Here is a 17,852-nt window from a genome sequence, read left to right as displayed (position 1 = left end):
AAAAATTCTCCCCAAATCCCCTTCCCAAAATCAGAACCCCCCCCAAGACCTCTGAATTTCCCCCCAAAACCACCAAATGCCTCCCCAAAAATACCAAAATTCTTCACAAATCACCCCAAAAACCCCAAAACCCCTATACTCCCCCCAAAGTCCCAAATCCACCCAAGACTCAAAATCCCACCCCAAAACTCCAAATTTCCTCCCAACCCCAAATTTCCCCTCAAAACCCCAGAATTTATCAAAACCTCCAAAATTTCCCCACCCCCCCCAAATTTCCCCCAAAACCACCAAATTTCCCCCCCAAACCCCATTTTCTTTCCCAAAACCCCAAATCCTCCCCCTAAGAAACCCAAAGTTCTCCCTAAAACCCCAAGTTTCCTCCACCTACACCCAAATGTTACAAAAAAAATCCTAAAATTTCTGCCCTAAAACCTTGAAATTTCCCCAGGACCCTCAAAGTTTCTCCCCAACACCCCAAATTTCCCCCCAAACCTCCAAATTCCCCCCAAATTCCCAAATTCCACCCCAAAACCTGGGAGACTCCCCCGCAAAAAACCAGCAACTCCTCCCCAACCCAACCCCCCAAAATCACAACTCCCTCCCCAAAAATCACCAGAAAAGTTGAGAATGTAAATTTTTTATTTCATATTTTTCACATCTTGGGATGGGGGGAAAACACCAGAATTCCTGTGATTTTTCCTGTTTTTTGGGGGGATGGGCATCTCCCCAAATTTTCTAGCCCCCCCCAGGCGACCCCTCCCCAAAATTCCTGCCCCTCAGCCCCCCAAATTAAGTACAAATAAATTAAAAGAGGAAAAAAGAAAAAAAGGGGGGGGGAAAGGTAAAAATAAAGAAAAACGGAAAAAAAAAAATACCCTCAACCCAATTTGGGGGGAGGGGGACAAAGGATATATCGAGGGAGGGGTTGAATTCCCAGAAAAAAATTGAGGGACCCCCCCCAAAAAAATTGGGGGAACCCCCCCCCAAAAAGTTCATTTTGAAAAATGCCAAAACCAAAAAAAACTGGCAAAAAATGAAAAAAAAACTGAAAAATTTGGGGGGAAAACCCAAAAAATACATTAAAAATTGGGGAACTCCCCCTTGAATCCAAGGAATTTTGTTTGGGTTTTTTTTTCCCAAAAGCGGTGGGCTTTTGGAGGTGGCAGGGGAGGAGAGAGCCCCTCCAAATTCCTGGGGGTGTCCCCGAGATCCAGTGGAGGCACCTGGTCTTGGAGTGGGACAAAAAGAATAATTTAGGAAAAATTAAGGGAATTTTGGGGAATTTGGGCAAATTTATGGGAATTGTTTGATATTTGGGGGGTCTGAGGGGGTGGGGGGCTTGATTTTGCAGGGTCTTGCATTTCGGGGCTGCAGGATCATGTCCAGGGAGGCCACAGTTACCAGGAACAGGCATGGGACACCAATGAGATGGGATTCTGCTCAGGAAACCATTTATTCAGCTCAGGAACAAACTCAGATCCAGAGACAGCCCCGAACAGAGGCAGGGAGATGGGGTTTGAGAACCAGGGTGGAGTTCAAGGTCAGGGACCACTGGGAACACAGCAAGGGAGAAACCCCAGGGGCCCAAACCCAATCAGAAATCCCTGGGCTGCCTCCCCACGAGGGGTCCAGGGTGGAGTTTCTCCCTGGGCTCGCAGGGCCCATCCTCTGAGGCAGAGGGATGGAATTCCCTCTTGCCCACACCTCTCACTTTAACAAGATTAATTTGAAACTAAATCCTTGCCTCCCTGGGCAGGGGCACCTCACACAAAAACTCACTCGGTAATGGGCATCCCCTCCCTTCATCTTCCCCAAACTTTGGCTGTCTCATTGCAGACCCCACCCCACATCCCCAGTCCCAACCCCATCCCATCCCATCCCTGCTGGACATCAAGACCCCCTTCCCAAGCCCAATTTCCCCCATTTCACACCTCCCAAACTCCATCCCATCCATCCTGCCCCCCCCAGTGCCCATCTCACCCCTCCTGATTTGCATCCCACTTCACCCAGTCCCCTTCCAACCCCATTCCACCTGATGCCTTCAGAAGGCTGACCTAGAACAGAGGCTGGACAGAGTTAAGAATAAAGTTTATTAGAAGAATTTAAATACACCATGGGCAGTACAAGAGCCAGGCCAGGGCTACAGCCAAGATAGACCAGAAATGGTCACAAAAATGGACAAGTGATCACAAGGTCTCACATTTTTATAAGCTGAGGTCCATCTGCATATTTGGGTTCATTGTCCAGTTACAGCTTCAGATGATGAAGTCCCACCCTTCTTGTTTTCTCTCTTCAGTCCACCCTTGTTTATGTTTTTGGGCCTGAAACTTCTAACAACTGTCCTTGGTATCAAGCTAGAAAAGGAATTGTTTTGTCTACTTACTATGTGAAGAGGGCTCACTAACACTTAATAGGAAGCTCAAAACTACAAATCTAGGCAGTGGAGAATATGAAAAATATGAAAGCTAAAACATGAGGCATCACATCCTGAGGGGCTGTGGAATTTAATAATTTTGGAGAGGGACTGAGTAGGTTTCAGTGGCATAGAGTGGTTTTGAGGTGACAGATCAAACTCTCTCGTCTCTTTGAGTGCCAAGAAATGGAGACAACTCCACCAAATAACCCCACAACCTCCAACTCCCAAGTATCTCCCAGATTCCCTTGAAGCACTAGTAAAATGTGAGGTTTTAGATGCCTTTGATGAATTTGTTGATTTTTACCACTATTTGTTGGTTCTAAAAGGATGAAGATGAATCAAAAGATAATTGAAACCAAAATAACATGACCTCCAGCCCAGTGTGTTCCCAACACAGATCACTGGGAACGTGGGTCATCAGAGCTCTGCCCAACGTGGGTCCTCTGATGGGGGATGGAGCTGGAGCAGCACATGGACACCTTCCTGCACTTGGGGCACTTGCAGGGCTTCCCTTACCGGTGCCTCCGTTGGTGTCGGGTCAAGGTAGAGCTCTGGGTGAAACTCTTCCCACACTGGGGACACTCGTAGGGCCTCTCCCCAGTGTGGATGCGCCGGTGGGTGATGAGGTTGGAGTTTCGCTTGAAGCCCTCCCCACAGTCGGGGCAGCGGAAGGGCCTCTCATCCGTGTGAATCTGCTGGTGCAGGAGGAGAATGGAGCTGGTCTGAAACCTCTTCCCACACTCAGGACACTCGTAGGGCCTCTCCCCAGTGTGGATCATCTGGTGAATGGTCAGCTGGGACCTCTGGCTGAAGGTCATCCCACACTCCCGACACTCATAGGGACGTTCCCCAGTGTGGATCCTCTGGTGGCAGATCAGGCTGGAGCTGTGGCTGAAGCTCTTCCCACACTGGGGACACTCGTAGGGCCTCTCCCCAGTGTGGATGCGCCGGTGGGTGATGAGGTGGGAGTTTCTCTTGAAGCCCTCCCCACAGTCAGGGCAGCGGAAGGGCCTCTCATCCGTGTGAATCCGCTGGTGCTGGAGGAGATTGGAGCTGATCCGAAACCTCTTCCCACACTCAGGACACTCGTAGGGCCTCTCCCCAGTGTGGATGCGCTGATGCGTGATGAGTTGGGAGTTGAAGCTGAAGCCCTTCCCACATTCCCCACACTCGTAGGGCCATTCCCCAGTGTGGATCATCTGGTGGCAGATCAGGCTGTTGCTCCGGCTGAAGCTCCTCCTACACTCCAAGCACTTGTTGGGCTTCTCCCCATCTTGAAGCTGCTCATGGACCACCAGCTCAGAGCCCTGGCTGGATCTCTGGCCGCCTTCCTGGCACAGGGTGGGTCTTTCCTCCTCAGAGCACCCTGGGCTGGGTTGGGAGCCCCTCCTCCTGTGGGATCTCTGGGGATTTTCCTCATCATTGGATTCCTGCACTGTGGAGCTGCTCAGAACAGCCTCTTCCACGAGGTTCTGCTGTGGGGATTTGTCCTCTCTGGTCTCCATCCTCAGCTCCTTGTCTGGAGGTGGAAGGACAAGGAGAGGATGGGATTTGCCTCCGTGCCAGAGGGAAGGGGAAGGAGATCCCCCCAGTGCGTCCCCGGCAGGACGGCGTCGGCAGCGGGGTTGTCCTGCAGCCGGGGGCCAGGCTGGGCTGGGAGATGGAGCAGGAGAGAGGGGGAAAGGGGCACTGACTTCCTCCTCACCTGCCTGGGCGTCCTGGAGCATCTTCCTCTTCCTCGCAGCCTCCTTCTCCATCCAGCCTCCAGGTCTGGGATTGGGAAATCCTGGTTTGGGAGAAAACAAGGAATGAGCACATTGAGTTTTTAGGTCTCTCTGTTCAAGTCCCTCTCTAGAAGTCACCAGGGCATCTGGGGTGTCTTGGTTTGAAAGGAAAGGTGTTTGCTAAGGAAGACAGAAACCTACACTGAAATATATTAAAATGTAAGCAACCTGCCCCCTCCGAATTATTATAATCTTGATATCAAAGTGCTCTCAGATAAAGATATAGGAATAGGAGTAATAATTCTTACTAAAAAAATTAAAATGAAAATGCAGCAGTACAAAACAAAAAAAAACAACAAAAAAACAACTCTCTGAGAGAGTCAGAATACAACCTGACACCCTGTTGGTCAGGGTGTTGGTAGCAGTCCGATTAAATGGTGGCTGCAGTCCTTCTGGAGTGACAGATGTGGTTCTGTTGAAGAAATGGTCCTGTAGAAGGGTGTAGCTTACCTCTGAAGTTCCGGTGCTGTAGATGGGTCTGGTCTCTCCTCTGGGAATCCAGTGGAGAAAGACTGCCTGTGGTGTTCTGATGCTCTGATTATATCCAGTCAGGAATGTTTGGCTCCTCCCCCTGGGTGGAGCATCTCACAATGAGATGATGTCATTTTATCAGTCCTGCAGTGAGACTCAATGGCCCATTAACAGAAGATATCCCCCTGGAGGGAGGATGGGTGATGAAAGAGATAAAGAACACTGCCCCACCTGGTTTTAACAGCTGTTCCATTAACAGAAGACATCCCCCAGTTATGAGGGATGGGTGATGGAGGAGATAAAGAAAACTGCACCACCAGGTTTTAACAGATAGTGATAGAATACATACTTTTGGTTACATCTTGCATTGCAACCCAGGACATGGAGTCCATAAAAATCTCCCAAACACCAGGACTTAGCCCTGAAAATGCCTCCCAGGAGTTCCCCATCTCTGGTTTCTCTCCTTTGGTCTTCAGGGGTTCCTCCCTGTCCCAGCTGCTGGGGGTCACGTGTGTACTGGGGTTCCCCTCTCTACTCGGTCCCTGACCTCTTCAGGCTGCTGGGAGTGCCAGGAATCCAAAACGTTCCCCCTGTTTCTATCTCCCCACTTAGGGATGCTGGGACCCTCCACTATCCCTCCAAGCGGCATTTTCCACTCAGCTTTGGAGTTCTTCATTCTCCAAACATCCCCCTCGAAAAACACAACCCAAGAAGGACCCCCCGGGATATCTGGACCGAGCTCCCCCTCCCCGGTCACCTGTGGGATGGGGGGTGATGATCCCATGGGTGGGGGCCTGTGAATTCAAGGACTGCTTGACCTCATGGTTCCTTCTCCTTTCTCTGATCCTCCTTTGTCCCTCCTTCAGGCTGAAGAAGCTGCTCAGGGAGTCAGAAGCAAAACTCCAAGTCTCTTGGAGCTTCAACCGGCCCCACTGAGGGCAGAAACTGCCAAAGGCTCCCCAGGGACTGGTGAGAGCAGATCCTGGAGGCCAGGATTGCCGGGAGCCAAAGGCTCTGAGCAGGGAACTGCCATGCTGAGCCAGCCCTGGCTGGGCTGGAGGAAGCAGAAAGGCCAAGCCCTGAGCCCAGGCCTGGCACAGCAGGGCCTGTCCCTCACGGGTGGCTCGGGGCTCTTTGTGGGGCAGTGGGATGTGAGGGGCAGCAAGGACAAATGCCATAAACCTGTGTGACACTCCAGATCCTTATGGAACCAAGGGGCCAGTGTGACACTGTGGTAAGTTCTGGATCCAAGGGGATCATTGTGGCACTCTTGGGCCCATGGAACCAAGGGACCAGTGGGACACTGTGGGGCCTTATGGACACAAGAGGCCACTGTGAGCCTGCAGGGCTGTAACACCCCAGAACACTTCAATGCTGGTGTTAGCCAAAGGTTCCTCTGCTTGAGTTTGGTGCACAGGAGAAACACCAACCAGATATTCTCATTGTGGACAGATGTAAAGAACATTCTTGGTAGGAAGGGACTCACAAGGACCATCAAGTCCAACTCTTAAGTGAATGGCCCACACAAGGATTGAACCCACAGCCTCCATGATACTGGCACCATGTTCTAAAAACTGAGCTAAGAGGTCAAAATCAGACAAAATTTAACTGTTAAAATATAGATGATTAAGGTACTTTCGCAAAGGGTTTCATACAACATCCAGTTGAACATAAAACTCTTACCATAGCATTAACTTTGCAAAATTAGCTCATTTAACCTAAAAACCATTAACCCTTAAGATTTTTGGTAATATTCAGGTATCCAAAAATGTTTCAGGTACATAGGATAATAAGGAGAATAAAAAGAGACCAGAAAGACAGAAGATCTACAGAAAAATACTTCCAGGATGATCCCAGTCACTCCCACTACAATCACAGTCACTCCCAGTATGAGCTGTTGTACCCAGTCACCCCCAGTGTGGTTCCAGTCAATCCCAGATCCTCCAAGTATGATTCCAGTCATGGCCAGAGTGACTCCCTATCATTCCCAGGATGGGCCCAGTTGCTCCCAGTCACCTCCAGCACAGTTCCAGTCACAGCCAGCCCCTTTTGCATCACATCCAATATTATCCTAGCTACTTCCAGTAGAATCCCAGTATGACCCCAGCATGGGCAGAGCTGCTCCCAGGATTATCCAGTGTGGATCCCATTTACCTGCACTGTGGTTTCAGTCTCTCCCAGTCTATCCCAGTTGCTCGTAGTCACTCCTCAGGTGCTTCCAGGCTGATCCCAGTTGCTCCCAGCCACTCCCAGTCACCCTGAGTGCAGTCCCAGTTGCTGCCAATATGGTCCCAGTCTTGCCCAGCATGGCCCAGCTGCTCCCACTGTGCTCCCAGTAGGATGCCAGTTGCCCTTAGCATGGATCCAGTTGCTCCCTGTTGCTCCCAGTATGATCCCAGTTGCACCCAGTTGCCCCCAGTATAGTCCGAGTCCCACCCCAGATGATCCCAGCCGCTCCCAGCATGGTCTCAGTGATGCCCAGTTGCCCCCAGTGCAGACCCAGTCACTCCCACTCGCTCCCAGTTGTCATTAGCATGAGGTCCCAGTTGTCCCAACCATGGTTCTCATTGTTCCCAATGTGTTCCCAGTCATCCCCAGTATGGTTACGGACACTCCCAGTATATCCCAGTTGCCCTCAGCATGTCCATAGCCCTTCCCAGATACTCTCAGTAATCCCAGTCAAGTGCTTGTTATCCCACTATGATCTCAGTCACTCCCAGTATATCCCAGTTGAGCATTCCCTGAATTCACAGCCCCCCCATCAGTGGGATCATCACCCCCATCCCAGAGATGACCAGGGAGAGGGAGCTCAGCCCAGGTATCTTGGGGGAGTTCCTGGGTTGGGTTTTTTGGGGGGGATGTTTGGAGAATGAAGAACTCCAAAGCTGAGTAGAAAATGTCCTTTGGGGGGACACTGTGGCGTCCCGGTGGTGGCTGCCGGCAGAGGCAGCCTGGAGGAGCTGTGACCCCCAAGACCCCAAAGTGGGGAGCCCAGAGAGGGGGAGCACCGCGATTTGTGGGACCCTCAACAGCCTGGAGTGGGGCAGGGGAGACTCCTTGGACCTCCTGCGCTCCAAACTATAGAATAAGGGGAGAATTGACACCGGAACCCCAAAAACCCCAAGCATCCCAAAGTGTTGAGATGGAAATGGGAGGAACTTTTCATATTCCTTGGACTTCCAGCAGCCTGGAGAGGTCAGGGACCGAATAGACAGGGGACCCCCAGTACAAGCATGACCCCCAGCATTTGGGACAGGAGGGAAACACTGAACACCAAAAGGGAGAGAACAGAGATGGGGAACTCCTGGGAGGCATTTTAAAGGCTGAATATTTGTGGCGCAAAATTTTTATGGACCTCATGTCCTGGGTTGCAATGCAAGATGTAACCAAAAGTATGTATTCTATCACTATCTGTTAAAACCTGGTAGAGCAGTTTTCTTTATCTCCTCCATCACCCATCCCTCATAACTGGGGGATGACTTCTGTTAATGGGCCAGCTGTTAAAACCAGGTGGGGCAGTGTTCTTTATCTCTTCCACCACCCATCCTCCCTCCAGGGGGATATCTTCTGGTAATGGGCCATTGAGTCTCACTGCAGGACTGATAAAATGACATCATCCCATTGTGAGATGCTCCACCCAGGGGGAGGAGCCAAGCATTCCTGACTGGATATAATCTGAGAATCAGAACACCACAGGCAGTCTTCCTCCACTGGATTCCCAGAGGAGAGACCGGATCCATCTACAGCACCGGAACTTCAGAGGTCAGTTACAATCTTCTATGGGATCATTGCTTCAAGACAACCACCTCTGTCACTCCAGAAGGACTGCAGCCACCATTTAATCGGACTGCTACCAACACCCTGACCAACAGGGTGTCAGGTTGTATTCTGACTCTCTCAGCAAGTTGGATTTTGTGGGTTTTTTTCTTTTGTACTGCTGCATTTTCATTTTCCTTTCTTTAGTAAAGAACTATTATTTCTATTCCTATATCTTTATCTGATAGCACTTTGATATCAAGATTATAAAAATTTAGAGGGGGTTGTTGCTTACATTTTTATCAATTTCAATGGTGGCTTTCCTTAGCAAACACCTTTCCTTTCAAACCAAGACACTCCAGATACCCAGCGATTTCTAGACGGCGACTTGGACAGAGGGACCTTCAAATTCAATGTACTCATTCCTTGTTTTCTCCCAAATCAGGATTTCCTAATCCCAATCCTTGGACAGATGGATGAGAAGGCTGCAAAAAAGAGGAAGATGACCCGAGACACCCAGGCAGGTGAGGAGGAAGTCAGTGCCCCTTTCCCCCTCTCTCCTGCTCCATCTCCCAGCCCAGCCTGGCCCCCGGCTGCAGGACAACCCCGCTGCCGACGCCGTCCTGTCGGGGACGCACTGGGGGGATCTCCTTCCCCTTCCCTCTGGCACGGAGGCAAATCCCATCCTCTCCTTGTCCTTCCTCCCCCAGACAAGGAGCTGAGGATGGAGACCAGGGAGGACAAATCCCCACGGCAGAACCTCATGGGAGAGGCCGTTTTGAGCAGCTCCACAGTGCAGGAATCTAATGGGGAGGAAAAGCTTCTGAGATCCCGCAGGAGAAGGGGCTCCAAACCCATCCCAGGGTGCTCTGAGGAGGAAAGACCCACCCTGTACCATGAGGGCGGCCTGAGATCCAGCCAGGGCTCTGAGCTGGTGGTCCATGAGGAGCTTCAGGATGCAGAGAAGCCCTACAAGTGCTTGGAGTGTGGGAAGAGCTTCAGCCAGAGGAATACCCTGATCCGCCACCAGATGATCCACACTGGGGAATGGGCCTACGAGTGTGGGGAATGTGGGAAGGGCTTCAGCTGGAGCTCCCACCTGATCATCCACCAGCGCATCCACACTGGGGAGAGGCCCTACGAGTGTCCTGAGTGTGGGAAGAGCTTTCACAGCAGCTCCAATCTTCTCGTACACCAGCGGATTCACACAGATGAGAGGCCCTTCTGCTGCCTCGACTGTGGGGAGGGCTTCAAGCACAATTCCACCCTCATCACCCACCGGCGCATCCACACTGGGGAGAGGCCCTACGAGTGTGGGGAATGTGGGAAAAGCTTCAGCTGCAGCTCCAGCCTCAATACCCACAAACGCCTCCACACTGGGGAGAGGCCCTACAAGTGTCCCCAGTGTGGGAAGAGCTTCACCTGGAGATGTAGCCTGGCCCAACACCAACGGCGGCATCAGTAAGGGAAGCTCTGCAAATGCCCCAAAGTGCAGGAAGAGCTTTGTGCACTGCTCCAGCTTCATTCCCCCTTGGAAAATTCAAGTTTGGCAGAGACCTGGTGATCCATGTTCCCTGTGATCCATGCTAGGAAGACACCTGTACCTTTTCCTGCTTATGACAATGTCATGATGTGGGACTAAAGAATATGAGGGTCTGGCCATGGCCCTGTCATTATATTCAATCCCATCTCAGATCGTTGCCAGGGGCAGGTATTGGGGATTAGGTGTCTTTTTTTTTTTTATTCTGGCTTGCCTGTGGAATTTTTACCCATCAGTTGCGGGGACAACCTAACTGTGGGTACTTGGTGGGTGATTGACAAAAGACAAAGAGTTTGGCTGTGCCCAGAGGAGGAAGGGGGCAGGAAAGGAGGAGGGTGGGGACAGTTTGGCGGACTTTTCTTCTGCTTCAGAGAAGTACACTTTGGTCGCAGAGCTGTTGCAGTGGAGACAAGGGAATTTTGCCATCACCCAGACGGAGCTGCTGCTTCTTCTCCTCCTTCCCTCTTTGTTGGTGGCCTCACACCCCCTGTCCTGCCGGGACGTGTGGCAGTGCCAGCCACCGCTGCAGAGCTGCTGATACACCTCAGCCACCAGCCCAGGATCTCAGCTCGTCCCTGCTGTTCCAGCTGAGTGTTCCTCAGAGCCCTGCAGGAGCACCGGGAATGCCCGCCCGAGGGGGTTTGTGAAACAAAGCCTCTCCTCCATCCCGTCTCAGCCAAGAAAGCTGTCACGGGGCCCCTGGTTCGGTTTTCTTGCTTATGCTGTAGTTATTGTTGTTTGTTTGCCTGGTTATAAATACTAATAAAGAACTGTTATTCCTATCCCCAGATCTCTGCCTGAATGCCCCTTGATTTCAGAATTATACTAATTCAAAGGGAGGGGGTCTACATTTTCATTCCAGTGGAGGCTCCTGCTTTCCCTAGCAGACACCTGTCTTCTAGAACCGAGACACTGGTTTTAGTCAGAAGCATTAGTGCCCAAAAGTTGTGTTTCCTTTGGTTTGGTCACATCTTTGTTCCTTCTCAGTGTTCAGGCTGGGCTGTGGGGTGTCCTCATTTGCTGCATTTTCTGAGTTCCTCTTGTGTCCTTTGAGCAATAGGTTGTGCCCTCTGAAGATCCTTTGTGCTCCTTGGTGACCCAGGAGAACCTTCCAGGCAGTTTTTGGGTGAGCTGCTGCTGTGATGTCACAGGAACGTTGCCATGTCCTTGTGGTGTTCCCGTTGCTGTGGGGCACAGAGGCCTCAGTGTCAGAGCGGCTCTGGGCGCCTGCTCATTGCCTGAGGATCCTCCTGCCCGAGGCATTCTCAGCAGCCAGCCCAGCCCCTGACGGGTGTCCTTCTGTCCTGGCAGGGGGACAGACAGTCTGCAGATGTGTGCAGCACAGCCAAAATGATCCAGCAAGTGGTTGCTGCAGTTTGCACTCTGGACTCTGTGGCTTCTTATGGGTATTTTTTAACCCACTGGGCCCCTAAGTCGAGGATTTCCCCAGGTGCACCATATGTGCCTTTGGGATTGCTGTGGGCTTATTGTTCTTCATTTGGAATGGAGTTGATTTTAATGAAAATTGCCATTAAGATGCCATTTATTTGGGAGAGCTCCTGCCAACAGCTTCTTAAAAAAGGGATTGTTTGTAGCCAGCAGGGTGTGCACAGCATTTGGAATGGAGCCTGGGGGGGATCTGTTCCCCAAGAGGAGAGTCTGTGGCAGCAGACCCTGGCATTCCCTCTGTTTGCTCATCCAGCCAAAAACTGGACACAGCCTTGTATTTTGTGCTGTTCTCTTGCTTGCTGTGTGATCCAAAAGGACTGTGGCTCCAGGAGGGAAGTTGTGAAAGCAAAATGCTCTCTTGGCATTGACTTGTTGTGTGGGATTTTCCAGCACAGGCAGCTTTTTCTCCTAACAGCATCTGGTTCAGGTGAAGGTCCCCTCACACATGGACACTGAGAAGCTCCTTCTTCAGTGAGCAGGAAAGGACCCTTTGGTGTTCAGAGATCCCAGCTGCTCCCCTTCAACACCAATATGAGCCCAGTAAGCTCCAGTATGATCCTTGTCACATGGCAGCACTCCCAGGATGGTCCCAGTTTCCTCTGGCTAGATCAACCCAGTCAGTCCCAGTACAATGCCATTTGCTCCCAGCATGCTCCCAGTTGCTCCCAGTCACCCCCAGTATGGGGGATGATGTGCATGGTGTGTTCCCAGTCATTCTCAGATACTCCCAGTATGAGTCCAGTCACTCCCAGTATGATCCAAAATTGGATTGCTGGGAGGCCTCATGGAATCCTGGAGACCATTGTGACACTCAAGGGCCCCATGGAACCGTGGTGACACCAGGTTGGCTGGGAGTGTTGATGTGCTGCAGGGTAGGAGGGCTCTGCACAGGGACCTGGACAGGCTGGATCCAGGGCCCAAACCCAACAAGGTGAGGTTTAACAAGTCCAAGTTCCAGGTCCTGCACTTTGGCCACAACAACCCCTGCAGTGCTCCAGGCTGGGGACAGAGCGGCTGGACAGCAGCCAGGCAGAAAGGGACCTGGGGCACTGATGGACAGCAGGCTGGGCATGAGCCAGCAGTGTGCCCAGGTGGCCAAGAAGGCCAATGGCTCCTGGCCTGGATCAGGAACAGTGTGGCCAGCAGGAGCAGGGCAGGGATTCCTCCCCTCTACTCTGCACTGGTTGGGCAGCACCTCCAGTGCTGTGTCCAGTTCTGGGCCCCCAATTTAGGAAGGACATGGATGGGCTGGAGCGTGTCCAGAGAAGGGCAACAAGGCTGGTGAGGGGTCTGGAGCACAAGTCCTGTAGGTGATAGTAAAAGGTCCCAAAATCTTAGAAAATTCGGGGACTTAGAATGAAAGTTAGGTTTGGAAAGGCCTTGGAAAAGTAGGCCCTGGGAAATGTTAGGCCTTGTGCTTGCTAAAGACCAGGTCAAACTGCACCTGAGTAATCAGTAGATGATCATGATACAATTGTTAGATATGATTGGATATAATTATTTTTTAAAGAACACGAGGAACAATGTTAGGGGGCTGAGGGGATCACGAGAAATCCATGCTTGGGTAAAAACAATGCATATATTAGAACAATGTAAGTCTAATAATTAATATGTGAGTTACATAATGATAGAGTATAAAACATGTTCAGTTCCAAACCAAGATGGGTCAGATTTGGGTCTGTGTACCCCTGACACCCAGATCACTTAATAAAGCACCTGCATATAATCATTTGTGATTATGTGTGTTCCTGAATGCTAACAATTTCATCAGATTTTACTGGAATTTTGTGAGATACTTGTGGAATTTTGTGGAATTTTTGTGGAATTTTGTGGGACATTGAGGAGATTTTGTGGGATGTTTCTGGAATTTTGTGGGATTTTGAGGTGATTTGAAGAATTTTGAGGGATTTTTCTTACATTTTGTGGGGATTTTTTGACATTTTGTAAGATGTTTTTAGAATTTTACAGGGTTTTGAGAAGATTTAGGGTTTTTTTAATTTTTCAGCAATTTCATTGGATTTTGTTGGAATTTAATGAGATTTTGAGAAAATTTAAATAATTTTGTGGGATTTTTCTGGAATTTTGTGGGATTATCTTAAATTTTGAGGGATTTTTATTGAATTTTGTGGGATATTGAGAAAAATTAAAGAATTTTGTGGGATTTTTCTGGAATTTTGTGGATGTTTTAGGAATGTTGTGGAATTTTGTGGAATTTTGTGGGGTGTTTTGAAGAGACGTGAAAAATTTTTCTTGATTTTTCTGGGATTTTGTGGAAATTTGTGGAGATTTTGTGGGATTTTTCTGGAATTTTTTAGGATTTTTTTGGAATGTTGTGAAATTTTCTGGGATTTGTAGGATTTTGAGAAGGCTTGAGTAATTTTGAAAGATTTTTCTTAGATTGTGTGGAAATTTGTTGGGATTTTGTGGGATGTTTCTGGAATTTGGTAGGGTTTTGAGAAGATTTAGGGAATTTTCTTTGATTTTTTCACTATTTTGTGATGCTTTTCAAGAATTTTGTGTGATTTTTCTGTAATTTTGTGAGATATTGGGGACACTTGAAGAATTTTGAGGGATTTTTCTTAGATTTTGTAGAAATTTGTGGAGATTTTGTGGGATGTTTCTGGAATTTGGTAGAATTTTGAGAAGATTTTGGGAATTTGTTGGGGTGTTTCTGGAATCTCATGGGATTTTCGTGGAATTATGTGGGATGTTTATTGAATTTTGTGGGATTTTGTGGAAATTTTCTTGGACATTTCTGGAATTTTGTGGGATTTTTCTGGAACTCTGTGGCATTTTGAGAAAATCGAAATAATTTTGTGGGATTTTTCTAGAATTTTGTAGGATTTTTTTGGAATGTTGTGGAATTTTTCTGGGATTTGGTGGGATTCTGAGCAGACTTGAGTATTTTTGAAAGATTTTTCTTAGATTGTGTAAACATTTGTGGAGATTTTTTGGGATGTTTCTGGAATTGGATATGGTTTTGAGAAGAGATGGGGAATTTTGCGGTATTTTTTCATGAATTTTGTGGATTTTTGTGGAATTTTATGGGATATTGTGGAGACTTGAAAAATTTAGAGGTTTTTCCTAAATTGTGTGCAAATTGGAGGAGATTTTGTAGAATGATTCTGGAGCTTCGTAGGGTTTTGAAAAGATTTAGGGAATTTTGTAAGATGTTTGTGGAACTATGTGGTATTTTTCTGGAATTTTGTTGAATTTTTGTGGAATTTTATGGGATGTTTCCGAAATTTTGTAGGACTTTGAGGAGACATGAAGAATTTTAAGGGATTTTTGCTAGATTGTGTGGAAACTTGTAAAGATTTTGTTGGATGTTTCTGGAATTTTGTGGGATTTTTCTGGAATTTCGTGGGATTTTTGTGGAATTTTAAGGGATTTTTCTGGAATTCTGTGCAATTTTTCTGGAATGTTGTGGAATTTTCTGGGATTTGGTGAGATTTTGAGGAGACTTGAAGAATTTTGAGGAGTTTTACTCAGATTGTGTGGAAATTTGTAAAGATTTTGTGGGATGTTTCCGGAATTTGGTAGGGTTTTGAGAAGATTTAGGGAATTTTAAGGGATTTTTTCTTGAATGTTGTGGATTTTTGTGGAATTTTCTGGGATTTTGAGGAGACTTGAAGAATTTTGAGGGATTTTTCCTAGATTGTGTGGAAATTTGTAAAGATTTTGTGGGATGTTTCTGGAATTTGTTGGGGTTTTGAGAAGATTTCTGCAATTCTGTGGGATGTTTGTGGAATTTTGTGGGCTGTTTCTGGAATTTTGTGGAATTTTGAGGGATTTTTCTGGAATTTTGTGCAATTTTTTTGGAATGTTGTGGAATTTTCTGGAATATGGTAAGATTTTGAGGAGACTTGAAGAATTTTGAGGTATTTTACTAAGATTGTGTGGCAATTTGTAAAGATTTTGTGGAAAGTTTCTGGAATTTGGTAGGGTTTTGAGAAGATTTAGGGAATTTTGAGGGTTTTTTTTCTTGAATGTTGTGGATTTTTGTGGAGTTTTCTGGGATTTTGAGGAGACTTGAAGAATTTTGAGGGATTTTTCCTAGATTGTGTGGAAATTTGTAAAGATTTTATGGGATGTTTTTGGAATTTGGTAGGGTTTTGAGAAGATATAGAGGATTTGGTGGGATGATTGTGGAATTTTGTAAGATGTTTCTGGAATTTGGTAGGGTTTTGAGAAGATTTAGGGAGTTTGTTGGGATGTTTGCGGAATTTTGTGGGATTTTTCTGGAATTTTGTGGCATGTTTCTGTAATTTTGAGGGATTTTGACGAGACTTGAAGAATTTTGAGGTATTTTTCTTCAATTGTGTGGAAATTGGAGGAGATTTTTGTGGGATGTTTCTGCAATTTGGAAGGATTTTGAGAAGATTTAGGGAATTGTATGGGATGTTTGTGGTATTTTGAGGGATTTTTCTGGAATTCTGTGGTGTATGGATGACACTTGAAGAATTTTGAGGGATTTTTCCTAGATTGCATGGAAATTTGTAAAGATTTTGTGGGATGTTTCTGGAATTTGGTGGGGTTTTGAGAAGATTTAGGGAATTGTGTGGGATGTTTGTGGAACTTTGTGGGAGTTTGGTGAAATTTTGTGGAATGTTTCCGGAATTTTGAAAGACTTTGAGGAGACATGAAGAATTTTGAGGGATTTTTCTTACATGCTGTAGTAATTTGAAAAGATTTTGTGGGATGTTTCTGGAATTTGGTGGAGTTTTGTGGAATTTAAGGGATTTTTCTGGAATTTTGTGGGATGTTTTTTGGAAATATTGAGGGATTTTAACGAGACTTGAAGAATTTTGAGGTATTTTTCTGAGACTGTGTGCAAATTGGAGGAGATTTTGTGGGATATTTCCGGAATTTTAAAACACTTGGAGGAGACATGAAGAATTTGGAGGGATTTTTCTTAGATTGTGTTGCAATTTGTAAAGATTTTGTGGGATGTTTCTGGAATGTGGTAGGGTTTTTATAAGATTTAGAGTATTTGGTGGGATGTTTGTGGAATTTTGTGGGATGTTTGTGGAATTTTGTGGGATGTTTGTGGAATTCTGTGGGATGTTTGTGGAATTTTGAGGGATTTTGATGAGACTTGAAGAAGTTTGAAGGATGTTTCTGAAATTGTGTGGAAATTGGAGGGAATTTCTGTGGGATGTTTCCAAAATTTGGTAGGGTTTTGAGGGTTTTTTTCTTGAATTTTGTGGATTTTTGAAGAATTTTCTAGGATATTGAGGAGACTTGAAGAATTTTGATGGATTTTTCCTAGATTGTGTGGAAATTTGTAAAGATTTTGTGGGATGTTTTTGGAATTTGGTGCGGTTTTGAGAAGATTTCTGCAATTCTGTGGAATGTTTCTGGAATTTTGTAGGCTTTTGTGGAATTTTGAGGGATTTTTGTGCAATTTTGTGGAATTTTTGTGGAATGTTGTGGAATTTTCTGGAATTTGGTGACATTTTGAGGAGACTTCAAGAATTTTGAGGAGTTTTTCCTAGATTGTGTGGTAATTTGTAAAGATTTTGTGGGATGTTTCTGGTATTTGGTAGGGTTTTGAGAAGATTTAGAGGATTTGTTGGGATGTTTGTGGAACTTTGTGGGATTTTTCTGGAATTTTGTGGGATGTTTTTTGGAATATTGAGGGATTTGGAGGAGACTTGAAGAATTTTGAGGTATTTTTCTGAGATTGTGTGCAAATTGGAGGAGATTTTGTGGGGTATTTCCGGAATTTTGAAGGACTTTGAGGAGACATGAAGAATTTGGAGGGATTTTTCTTAGATTGTGTGGTAATTTGTAAAGATTGTGTGGGATGTTTCTGGAATTTGTTGGGGTTTTGAGAAGATTTCTGCAATTCTGTGGGATGTTTGTGGAATTTTGTGGGCTGTTTCTGGAATTTTGTGGAATTTTGAGGGATTTTTCTGGAATTTTGTGCAATTTTTTTGGAATGTTGTGGAATTTTCTGGAATTTGGTTAGATTTTGAGGAGACTTGAAGAATTTTGAGGAGTTTTCCTAGATTGAGTGGAAATTGGTAAAGATTTTATGGGATCTTTCTGGAATTTGGTAGAGTTTTGAGAAGATATAGAGGATTTGGTGGGATGTGTGTGGAATTTTGTGGGACGTTTGTAGAATTTTGTGGGATATGGATGAAACTTGAAGAATTTTGAGGTATTTTTCCTAGATTGTGTGGCAATTTGTAAAGATTTTGTGGGATGTTTCTAAAATTTGGTGGGGTTTTGGGAAGATTTCTGCAATTTTGTGTGATGTTTCTAAAATTTTGTGGGCTGTTTTTGGAATTTCGTGGGATTTTTGTGGAATTTTGAGGGATTTTTCTGGAATTTTATTCAATTTTTTTGGAATGTTGTGGACTTTTCTGGAATATGGTAAGATTTTGAGGAGACTTGAAGAATTTTGAGGTATTTTACTCAGATTGTGTGG

The 17,852-nt window shown here is 46.6% G+C and overlaps 1 pseudogene; it reads left to right on the top strand.

Annotated features, from left to right (window-relative positions):
- LOC131586340 (zinc finger protein 850-like) overlaps positions 1-17,852 on the top strand; it is a 268,528-nt pseudogene that overhangs the window by 183,219 nt on the left and 67,457 nt on the right.

Source organism: Poecile atricapillus, chromosome 19 (genome assembly GCF_030490865.1).
Source record: "Poecile atricapillus isolate bPoeAtr1 chromosome 19, bPoeAtr1.hap1, whole genome shotgun sequence".
NCBI lineage: Eukaryota > Metazoa > Chordata > Aves > Passeriformes > Paridae > Poecile > Poecile atricapillus.
Note: the sequence above shows the minus strand (reverse complement) of the source record. Positions and strands in the feature narration are given on the sequence as shown.